Consider the following 12471-nt stretch of genomic DNA (forward strand, 5'->3'; position numbering starts at 1 on the left):
TGCGACGGCTGCTCCAGTACCTCCTCATTACACGCTGCACAAACCGCGCGTGCCAAGTCCCTTCCATGGCGACCTTCTTGATGACATGGAAGAGTGCTTGGCGGGCTTCGAGCGCGTATCAGAGTTCAGTGGACAGAACGACGAATCGAAGCTCCGAAACGTCTACTTCAGCCTTTTGGATGATGCTCGGACGTGGTTCCAGAACCAAGAAAATATTCTGACATCATGGCTTGAGTTCTCTTGCAGCCTCTTTGGCACTTACGCCAGCACTGATCGCCAGGAACGACCAGAGTGGGCCCTCCAATCTGGTATTCAGAAACCCAATGAGAGTGCGGCTATATAATTGAAGGAAATGGTGCGTCTCTTCAGGCGAGATCACCCTACCACATCGGAAGACAAGAAGCTGCGTCATTTGATTGCGAGGCGTGAAAGAGCAACTTTTTCATGGACTCATTCGTAGACCGCCTCAAACGGTTGCGGAGTTCTCACTGAAGCCGGCCCTATGGAGTGGGCCCTGCACCAGCGCTCGCACCAGTACGATAGGCAAGTGAATCTCTCCTCTGCTACCAGTGGCCCAGGAGCTCTCAGAACTGACGTCGAGTAGCTTCGCGAGATTATTGGATCGGTAGTCCGCGAAGAGCTGCGACAGCTGCATCAGGTGCAGCAGCCTTCTACCAACCTCGTCGTGTGGGGCAAATTGCAGCATACGCTCGGTACACCACGTTACGAAACAGCACTTCCAGTTGCTCCACCACTTCAGGCGTTCACAAATTCAAGTGAACCTCGATGTACAACTCACGCTAACTATAGGAGGCACCGCCACGTCACTGGCGAGACCTCCTACCATGAGCGAATACCAGCGTGCGACTTATGCCGACACATTCGGGCACCCTATCCTTGCACTAGCGCCGCTTCCTACCGTCACCCCGTATGCCATGCATCATTCGATGCAGGCGGTCCCCAATTTTGTAGAGGCTTGACCAGCCGTACATAAATCAGACATTTGGCGCACGTACGACCGACGACCGCTGCGTTACCACTGTTGAGTGGCGGGTCATGTCTACCGAGAGTGCCAGTAATGCCGCTTTGGACTCTTGGAGTTTCCTATGAATTCAACCCGACCATGTTTTGGGCAACGGTCTCCTCAGATTGAAGATTTTATCGCCCGACAGCGCGCGCCACCGTCATCTAGGCGCCAGTCGCGATCGCCGTCACCACGACCATCCTATTCGGGAGGTACAGGTCGGACGAAGCAAAGACGATCTCCTAGCCCTCGCCTGGAAAACTAACCTGAGTAACCTATGGAGGCGAGGCCACCCACACTTGACGTTCGAAAGGCCTCCAATCGACGCGACCTCAGACCGGCGGAGACGACTGTCTCAGGCTGGAGACGACTTTTCAATGAATGGCTGTGAGGATCGACGGTCGAAATGCTACTGCTCTTATACACACTGGCGCTGACTACCAGATTATCAGAGGAAAGCTGGCAAGCAGTTTAAAGAAAGTTGTTACGCCTTGAACTGGGATGCACGTACGAACAGCTGGCGGACACGCCGTGAAACCACTTGGTTGCTGCACGTTTTTGGTGCAAATTCAAAAATCTACGCTTCCGATCAGTTACCTTGCTCTCCGATAATGCTCCCGTGAATGGATAGTTGGAATAGGCTTTCTTCGAGAGTATGGCGCCATCGTCAACCTCCGCCAACGCTGTACTTCTTTCTCTATAAAAAAGCGACGACATGAGAACCCTGCCGCCACAGAGCTGCTCCACGAGCTTCTGAAGACAGCGTCGCAATACCGCCTGGTGCTAGTATAATGATTCCGGTAACGTTCGAGGGCAAATTCGAAGGCGAAGCAGAGTGCAACTTCTCCCTACTATTTACCATCGGAATTGGCGTGCATTGAGGAATACTTGACGTTAGGGATGGCCAACCTTACGTCTTGATCACTAACTTCAAGAATGAACACTGACACTTCTTCTTTGGCACTGCCGTCGCTTCCGCTGAAGCCTTAGAGGACGTCATTGATTGTTTCGCTTGTGCAGAAAGGGGCAGCGATAAAGAATGCGTTACAAATATAGACATGAACAACGAGCTGTCGGAGGACAATTAGAAGGCACTGCGAGGACTGTTATTTAAATTCAAGGACTGCTTTGCTCGATCGTCTAAAGTAAGTCCGACGCCAATCACCCAGCACAGGATAATTATTTATGACGATGTACATCCTATTCACCAGTAGTCGTATCGTGTTTTGCAGAAAGAACGCGAAGCAATTCAACAAGTCAAGGCGATGATTGACGATGGCATCATCCAACGTTCAAACAGTTCTTTGTCGTCAAGGGTTACTCTGGTAAAGAATAAGGACGGCACTGTCCGCTTCTTTGTCGATAACAGAAGACTCCACAACATCACAAGGAAAGGCGTCTATCCGCTGCCGCGGATAGATGAATCTCAACCGGCTACGGCAAGCCAAGTATTTTTCCATTCTATACTTGAAAAATGGGTACTGGCCGATTGAGGTAGACAAGCGTGACCAAGAGAGAGCACCATTTGTCACTCCAGATGGACTTTACGCGTTCCGAGTATTCCGTTCGGTTGTGCTCTGCTTCGGCAACTTTCTAACGGATGATGGAGGACAATGTCCTGGCCGACCGAAAATGGGAGACCTGTGTGGTCTATCTGGATGATGTGGTCGTATTTTCCGGCAGCTTGTCTGGACATCTTAAGCGGTTGCAGCAAGTGCTCGAAGCAATCTGATTGACCAATCTCACCTTAAAGACTCAGAAATGTGACTTTGGTTAAGAAGTTCCTTGGGCATGTCGTGAGCGCGGTAGGTGTGCTTTCCGATCGTGAAAAAAGTGTTGTAGCTGATTTCCCGGCACCTACCAACAAGAAACGCGTTTGTAGTTTCCTGGGGCTGTGCGCATACTACCGGCGCTTTATACGCAATTATTCTAAATTTGCCGAACCACCCATTCGTCTTACTAGGGACCACACGACGTTCATCTAGAGCTCTGAACAGGAAGCGGCTTTCACTCAGCTTCGACACCGCCTGGTATTGCCCCCTGCTCTTGAGCATTTCGACGAACAAGCCGAAATGGAAATATTCATACCGACGCCATTAGCGTCGGTCTGGGTGCGGTGCTCGTACGGCGGCAAGAGAACGGCGAAAGGGTCATAGCTTCCGCTAGTCGCACCCTATCATGACTTGAGTCCAATTACGCTACCATGGAGAAAGAGTGTCTTGCCGTCATATGGGCACTTGCAAAGTTCCGCCCTTATCTCTATGGCCGCCCATTCAGGGTCATGATGGATCATCACTCCTTATGCTGGCTGGCAAACCTAAGAGACCATTCTGGACGACTGGCACGGTAGAGCCAGCGCTTGCAGGAGTACGACATGACCATCGTGTACAAGTCAGGCTGCACACACGACGATGCAGACACATTGTCGCGCGCGCCTGTTGAACCTGCCGATCAACACACCGAAGATGATAGCATTCTTCTCGGGGCCACAAGCAAGGCAGACTCATCTACACGGCCGCAAGCAGATTGTGAATTGCGACCTACCATTTAACAACTACAAGGCCACAACGTACGTCCGCCCCGACAAATTGCTCGCGGATTTTCTTCATTTTGTTTGCAACAGGGAATATTATACAAGAAGAACTCTGCTATTGGTCGTACCAGCAGAGGCTCGTTACCAAATCCTCTTCGCACGCCATGGCGAGCCTGGGTCTGGCCACTTGAGTTTCACTCGAACCATTGCTAGTGTACGGAAATCCTACCACTGGCCGAAATTCGCCAGTTGTGTTAAAAGATACGTCCAAGCCTGCAATTAATGCCAGCGCTGAAAGTCACCCAATGTGAAACCTGAGGGATTGCTGATTCCTATCGAGCCACCTCGAGGGCTCTTCAATGAAGTCGGCATGGACCTGCTGGGCCCGTTTCCGTTGCCTACTTCCGAAAACAAGTGGATCATCATTGCCAGAGACTATTTAACCCGCTATTCTGAAACAAAGGCTCTTCCTACTGGCACAGCTTCTGGGGTTGCACAGTTTTTCGCACAGAACATTGTACTACGTCATGGCGCCCCAATCTGTACATCACAGATCGAAGGGTAGCGTTTACGGCAAGGCTGCTTGAAGAAGATTTTCACATTAGTTACACCACGCACCGAAAGACGACTGCTTATCATCCGCAAGCAAATGGCTTGACGGAAAGGCTTAACAAAACGATGACCGACATGATGTTGATGTGCACAGACGTGCAGCGTAAGACGTTGGACGAGGTACTACCTTAGGTCACGTTTGCGTACAATACTAGTACGCAAGAGACCACACGCTTCACACCGTTTTCTCTTGTTCACGGTGGTAAAGTGCAGAGGATGCTAGATTCCATGTTACCACGTGACAATTATGACAGTCTTGATGAAGACAGCGAGCTTGTTGTGCAGCGTGCCGAGGCAGCACGTCAACTGGCTCGCGTGAGCATCAGGAAACCACGGTGTATTGACGCGCGACACTACATCCTCCGCCGCTGACAAGTTGACTGCTAACCGGGTGACCAATGTTACTTTGGACCACCGTCCGCCATTAAGACCGTTCGGAAAAACTTATCAGCTGGTAACTCGGCACTTACAAAGTGCTTCGTCGAGTGAGTGACCTCAACTATGAAGTTCCTCCGGATGGCACCCAGCCAGCTCGACGCCGACAACCGCGGCCGGAGATTGTGCACGTCGTGCGGTTAAAATCATTTCGCACACCGTAATAGTCATGGTTTTCGGTCCATTGCGTTTGTCCTGGGACATTGCTCTCCGCCCGTGGACAATTTGTTTAGCATCGAGTCGATGCTCTTCTGGGAGGAGGGTAATGCCACGGCCTTGAGCCAATTGCTTCCCGAAGAAGACGAGGACAGGCTGGCTCACCAGCTTGCGCCTTGCTTTGTCGGTGCTGCTCTGCCCCTTTGACGACTCGGACTTTAGTGGCCTCTCTTAAAAGTCGCCTGTCAATTAAACGTGACAATATTAGGCGACATAAATAACCATATACAGGGCCTAGATATCTACATCGACTACAACGAGAAGTCAATGTGGATTTTTGTGGGCAACATAACAACGTTATCGTGAATACAAGGTCTAAGTGTGATGGGCAGACCCCATGGGAAAGAGGAAACCGCCAATGGAACATTGATTACTGTCTGAAGAGCGAAGGAATTTGTGATAAGCTTAAAAATATAGCCATTGACGAGGAAGGTTATAGCAGCGTAGCGAGGAACCATAAACACATCAATTTGAAAATGTGATATGTAGTTGAGTAAGAGAGCACGGAGTGCAAAATGGCCAGTCCAAATTTGAGCGCTCAAAGACTAACAAGTATAGTCACAACAGTCGAGGAAGAACTTATCAAATGGGCAAGCAGAGAGTGGAAATATAGTGAGCTTCTGAGTGTAATTACGAGAGAAATACGGGAACAGAAGCAACATGCTCGTTGGAAAACAAAAACAAACACCGAAAAGCTGGTGGAACAGGCAGACAGCCGAAGCGATCACCGAACGACAGACAGCAACCACGAGTGCACAGGCTGGCAAAGAAAGCGCAGTTGCCGCAGGACGAAGAAGCCAGAAATTGGGAAATATACCTGGCGAAAAAATCAATGGTTCAAATACTGGTTCAAGCAAAGATAGAAGGTGAAATTGAACGTTGCTTGCCAGAAATACGTTAGAAAAATAAGGCTGTACCTAGAATATTCCGAAATTACATAAGCTTATTAACCACGAAGGTTGGAACAGTAAAACATATCCTAGACCAAGATAGTAACAAACTGCCAGAGGAGGCAGTATTAAGTTACATCCAAAAAATACCAGCGCTGTCTTTCCAAGCATTTATGAGCTATTAATAAAGGAAAAAGATAGCATGCAAGAAAACCAGATGGGAAAGGGAGCTGTTGCTAACAAAACTCAACTGGGTAGAAAGCCCAGCAGAAAATACCTAAGCGCATTTGCACAGGGCAAGACAGGGTTCCATTAGGCTGATTAATTAACTAGGACAGAAAAGTAAGTGAGCTCTGTTGAAAACAATAGGAAAAACGTTAAAAAAAGAATACCGATCAATTGGCGACAAAGTATAATGAATTTATTTATGAAGGTAGAAATGTAGAATTCACTCATATGGAACGTCGAACAGTACAGATAAATACAGGTTAGCAATGCAGGCAAATAAATTAAAGCTGCAAGCATAGACAGATAATAATGGCAGATTGGGAGAACTTTTTTACAGCTTCACAATCGGTCGGCTTCTAGATGCTATGTTATTTGTACATACTCAAGGTATTAAAATATCCAGATAAGAAAGGATAGTTCTATATGTGGTTCCTTTAGACATTACCGGAGTGTGTCAGGGCGTAAGCCGCAACACATTCTGGGATATTCTGAAAGGGGAAAGCATCGGCGGCTACTTCATACAGCTTTTGATTGAGATTTACCCTGGAAAATAGACTCCGCATTGAAGGGGAAGCGATGTAGAGTGAGGAGCAAGTTGCTATTGTCACAGTCGGTAATGTGGAAAGAAGACGACGCTGATCGTGGTCTAGGAGACGACGAAGAAGTGCTTAGCAGCATCGATGCTCTACGCTTGTTGGCTCAGCCATTAAAAGCCATCTGTAAATAGACCAACTCTTCTTCCTTCCCGTAACATCATTGGTGGACGTGCGGGGTACTCACTTGAGCAAGACGGAGCTCCGCAGCGGACGTAACCTGGCCGCCATGTCATCCGAAGGAGAGAGTTCAACCGCGGCCCCGTCGTCGCCACCGACGGTCATCCTAGCCCAGCCTAGCGACCCTGGCATGTTTTCCGGGATTGACGACGTTGACGTCGATGACTGGTTAGAGAATTATGAACGGGTCAGCGCACACAACAGGTGGGATAACACGCTTATGCTGGCTAATATAATATTCTACCTCAAGAAAACAGCACGGGTTTCGTTCGACACACATGAAGAAGAGATTACGAGTTGGGACCACTGTAAATAGAAGCTGAGAGATTTGTTGGCAAACCCGTCGGCCGCCAACGTGCTGCGAGAAGGACCTTGGGACCCATGTACAGACGTCCACTGAATCTTACGTGGCGTATATCCTGGACGTCCTCGCTCTTTGTCGCAACGTACATAACCATATGGCAGAGACAGACAAGGTCAGCCACGTCTTAAAAGGCACCGCGGACGACGCGTTTAACCTGCTTGTTTATAAGAACATCACAACGCTCAATGAGATCATTAACGAATGTCGCCGCTTTGAAGACGCGAAGAGTCACCGCATAGCTCGACAATTTGCGCGTCTACCTAATACCGCAGCTTCTTTGACGTGCGAAGACATTTGTCCACCGCGTGAGTCCACCTCCTGCGAGAACGTCTTACGTATCGTTCGGCGAGAAATCGAAGCAGCGTCTCCTTCCACCCCAGTCACGCAATGCTTTGACGATTTCCGGCCGCTTGTGTCCCTCATTCAGTCGGTCATTCGTCAAGAACTTGCCAATGTAGGTCTTCCATCCATCTGCTCCACCAGCCGTCCTGACTTTGCTTCGTCTGCTGCCTCTGCCCCTGTTCACCGGAGCCAATACGGTCCATATCCGAGCTATCGCAACCCGGCCGAATGGCACACCCATGACGATAGACCCATCTGTTTTTACAGTGGACGTGTGGGCCACATCTCTCGCCACTGGCGGAGTTCCTTGCACGCCCACTCTCGACCAAGCTTTCCCGCCTACCACCGCTCCCCACTGAATCCTCGCCCGCCATCACTCTCCACCGAGGTTGAAGACGCACCTGACAACGCTCGAGCCACTGCGACTGGCCGATCGCCATCACCACACAGTCGCCGCTCCCGTTCGCCCCAGCTGCGTCGCTCTCCATCCCCAGCTTACAGTCGCCGCTCTACGACGGGAAAATAACTTGGGCAGCTCCTGGAGGTGACGCTGCTCTACAACACCGGCTTGAAATTCCTCTGCTGACCCTGCCCACTAATCGGAACCTTCTGGACGTGAACGTGGATGGTTTGCCCGTTACAGCACTCATCGACACAGCAGCCCAAATTTCCATCATGGGTGCGGAGCTTCGAACGCGCTTGAAGAAAGTACTTACTCCTGGTCCGACTCGACTGCTCCAGGTCGCCGATGGTGGAACTCCGGCTGTGCTTGGATTGTGTACTGTTAGTGTCAGTGTCGCCGGTCGCCATACGTCCGCTTTTTAGTGTGCTTGAACGTTGCCCTCACAATGTGATTCTCGGACTCGACTTTTTGTCCGCCCATTCTGCTCTGATTGACTGTTCCGCCGGTGTTGTACAACTTGACCTACCCCTACCTGTTCCCATTGACCTTCCTGCTCAAGCTCGAGCTCAGCTTTGTTCCACGGATTTTATACGCCGGCCATCTCTTGCAGCAACCTTCATCCCTGCTTTAGCCAGCCCACCTGTACCTGACGGAGACTATGTCCTTACTCCCGCGACGTCAGTCCTGCTTTCTCACAATGTTTCATTCTCACACACCTACGTTTCTGTTGCGGACAATCAGACATGTCTTCCCATCCTAAATTTCTGATAGTGTCCGCAGGTAGTTCCTCGAGGCATGTCTCTTGCCACGTTGTCACCAAAGCACGAGTGCTACATTTCTGCTCTGTCTGTTGCGCTGTCTTCGACCACTGCTCCTTCTGCGCCTTCTGCATCAGTCCCGACCGACGACTTTACAAAGATGATTGCACCTGACCTCTCAACCCAACAAGCCGCACAGCTCCGTGGCCTCCTCGAGTCCTACTCCGACATTTTCGACCGGAACGATCGCCCTTTGCGTCAAACTACGGTCGTGAAGCATCGGATAAATACCGGCGATGCAGCACCTGTTCGCCAACGCCCATACCGGGTGCCGCCCTCTGAGCGACAAGTTATCCAGAGAGACGTTGACAAGATGCTTGCCGAAGGGATTATTGAACACTCTTCCAGCCCGTGGGCGTCCCCTGTTATTCTCGTGAAAAATAAGGATAACAGCTGGCGATTCTGCGTTGACTATCGTCATCTAAACACGATCACCAAGAAAGATGTATATCCACTTCGCCGCATTGACGATGCTCTGGAATGTCTCCATGGTGCCACTTATTTTCCATCTATAGACCTTCGCTCTGGATATTGGCAAATTGCCGTGGATGAAATGGACCGTGAAAAGACCGCATTCGTCCCACCAGACGGCCTATATCGGTTCCGAGTAATTCCATTTGGCTTGTGCAATGCCCCGGATACCTTTGAACGGATGATGGACATGCTCTTGCGTGGTTTCAAATGGTCCATCTGTTTGTGCTACTTGGATGACGTCATCGTATTCTCTTCAACTTTTGCGACTCATCTTGAAAGACTTTCATCTGTTCTTTCTGTTTTTTTGCACCGCTGGCTTGCAGCTCAACTCATCCAAGTGCCACTTCGGTCACCGCCAAATAACCATGCTCGGACACCTAGTCGATTCGTCAGGCATTCGCCCCGACCCCGCTAAAGTTCATGCTGTGCAGAATTTCCGCGTACTAACTTGTACCAAAGATGTTCGCAGCTTTATGGGCCTTTGCTCTTACTTCCGCAGGCTTGTGGAAAATTTCGCCCATGTTGCCCGTCCCCTTACTGACCTCCTGAAGAAAGACGTTCCTTTCTGTTGGGGCTCTGAACAAGCGTCTTCTTTCTCGCAGCTCATCACGCTGCTTACCACACCTCCTGTTCTCGCACATTTTGACTCCTCCGCTCCGACAGAAATCCGCACTGACGCCAGTGGCTACGGCATCGGCGCAGTTTTAGCTTAACGCCAATGTGGGCACGACCGCGTTATCGCCTACGCCAGTCTCCTCCTCTCTCCCGCCGAGCGCAATTACTCGATTACTGAGCGCGAGTGCCTCGCCCTCATTTCGGCGGTGGGAAAGTTCCGACCCTACATATATGGTCCACCATTAACAGTTACAACCGACCACCACGCCCTTTGTTGGCATTCCTCCCTCAAGGATCCTACCGGACGCCTTGGTCGCTGGGGCCTACGGCTGCAAGAATACACATACACTGTGGTCTACAAGTCGGGTCGTCTACATCAGGACGCCGACTGCCTGTCTCGTCATCCCGTCGCTGTACCGGACGGTTTAGTGGATGTCGCACCGATCTGCGTCCTTTCCCTCTCAGCCTTGCAAGACATTGGCGCTGAACAACGATGCGATGAGTCGTTACGCCCCATTATCGAACGCCTGCTCTCTGCTCCGTCTGACCCATCCCTTCACATGTTCGTACTACAAGATGGCATCCTGTATCGCCGCAACATGCACCCCGACGGGCCCGAGCTCCTAACCGTCATTCCGTCTCATCTGCAACATATTTTACTGCAGCAACTGCATGACGTTCCCACCGCTGGACACCTTGGCGACGGTTTTTCTGGCCCCGTCTCAACCGCTCCGTGCGGCGCTATGTTGCCGCGTGTGAGTCGTGTCAACGCCGAAAAAGACCAGCTGTGCCTCCTGCCGGACTGCTGCAGCCTTTGGATATACCAGCCGACCTTTTTTTCGCGTTGGCCTTGACCTCCTCGGACCATTCCCTATATCCATGGACGGAAATAGGTGGATTGCCGTCGCTACGGACTATACAACTCGCTATGCCATTACTAGAGCCCTGCCGACCAGCTGCGCTACAGACGTCGCTGATTTCTTGCTCCACGACTTTATCTTGCACCACGATGCACCTAGTGAACTTATCACCGATCGTGGCAGATACTTTCTTTCCAAAGTCATAGACGACCTACTTCGATCATGTGCTACTAAACACAAACTTACTACCGCTTACCATCCTCAAACTAACGGTCTTACCGAACGCCCGAACCGTACAATAACTGACATGCTGGCAATGTATGCTTCCTCCGATCATCGCGACTGGGACATTGCTCTACCATTTATCACGTTCGCCTACAATCCCTCGCGCCACGACACAGCGGGCTATTCACCTTTCTATCTCCTCTTCGGCCGTGAGCCGACCTTGCCATTTGAGACTCTCCTTTCGACCACACTCGACTCGCCGACAGAGTACACCCGGGATATATTAGCCACAGCGACCCAAGCACGCCATATTGCCCGCATTCGTCTTTCTGCTTCACAGACACGCCAGAAGTGCCGTTACGACCAGCGCCATCACGACGTGAACTGTGAACCAGGTGCTCTTGTGCTAGTTTGATATCCAACTCGGCATGTTGGTCTTTCTGAGAAATTCCTCTCGCGATACTATGGCCCTTACCGCATCCTTCGCCAGGTGACCCTTGTCGCATATGAAGTGTCTCCGCTGAATGCGACGGTGCCTTCACCTCTCTCTGACATCATCCACGTCAGCCGTCTCAAACATTAACTTTCTCATACCGATGAGCCGCACCAATCAGGTGCTTTTTCCGACGGGGATGATGTCACAGTCGCTAATGTGGAAAAAAGACGACGCTGATGGTGGTCTTGGAGACGACGAAGAAGTGTTTAGCAGTGTCTATGCTCTATGCTTGTTGGCTCAGCCATTAAAAGTCATCTGTAAATAGACGAACGCTTCTTGACAATAACAATATGAACAAGGAACTGAGGCTGGGGTGCCATTTATCCCCTGTGCTGTTTACGGTGTACTGGTAATGATATGAAGGACGCTACAGGGACACAATATCGGGTTTATTTGTCTCATACAAACAAGCAGGTAGAATAGTAAACAAGCAGCTTCCAGATTTCTTTTATGCGGACAGCTTTGTGTTGCTATATAACAAGCAAAGTGACATGTAACGTCTGGCTAATATCTGTGCACATGAAGGAGAGAATTTGGGTGTGCAAATTAGCGCTAAGTAATCGGATGTTAAGTTATTCAATGGAAACACTGAGCAAGCAGTGTCAATACTGGACCAGAAAGTACCTCCGGTAAAAGAATATAAATACCTTTGTATATGGATGAAAGCAGGGAATAGATCATAACACAGGAAAAAGAATAACTGCAAAGGGGAAGAGAAATGCGGCCAAAATGAAACACAGAACGCTATGGGGATACAATTGGTACGAGGTGCTGCGGGGTATGTGGAAAGGTGTAATGGTTTCCCGAGTTACATTTGAAAATGCGGTTGTTTGCTCGAAGTGAGGGGTATAATTAGGACTCGGTCAAAAGTCCATTGGGACGCCTTGAATTGGGCGCTCATGGGAAGATTATAATTGAAGCTATCAGGGTCATATGGCCTGAACAATTTTGAAGAAAAGAAAGCTCAGAGTAAAATTTATTATGAAGAACGACTCAGGAACATGGAAGAAAGTAAATGGGCTGGGAGATTGCTCAGATATTTGTACAGCGAGAACATTGGTTCACAGCGGAAATAATGAACTAACAAGTTTGCTAGCAAGTATTCGACCGGTGTCGTGAGCAACATGGTAACAAAGAACGTCGAGCGAATAATCAGACGTTGA

This window comes from Dermacentor variabilis, chromosome 3 (assembly GCF_050947875.1).
Source record: "Dermacentor variabilis isolate Ectoservices chromosome 3, ASM5094787v1, whole genome shotgun sequence".
Taxonomy (NCBI): Eukaryota; Metazoa; Arthropoda; class Arachnida; order Ixodida; family Ixodidae; genus Dermacentor; species Dermacentor variabilis.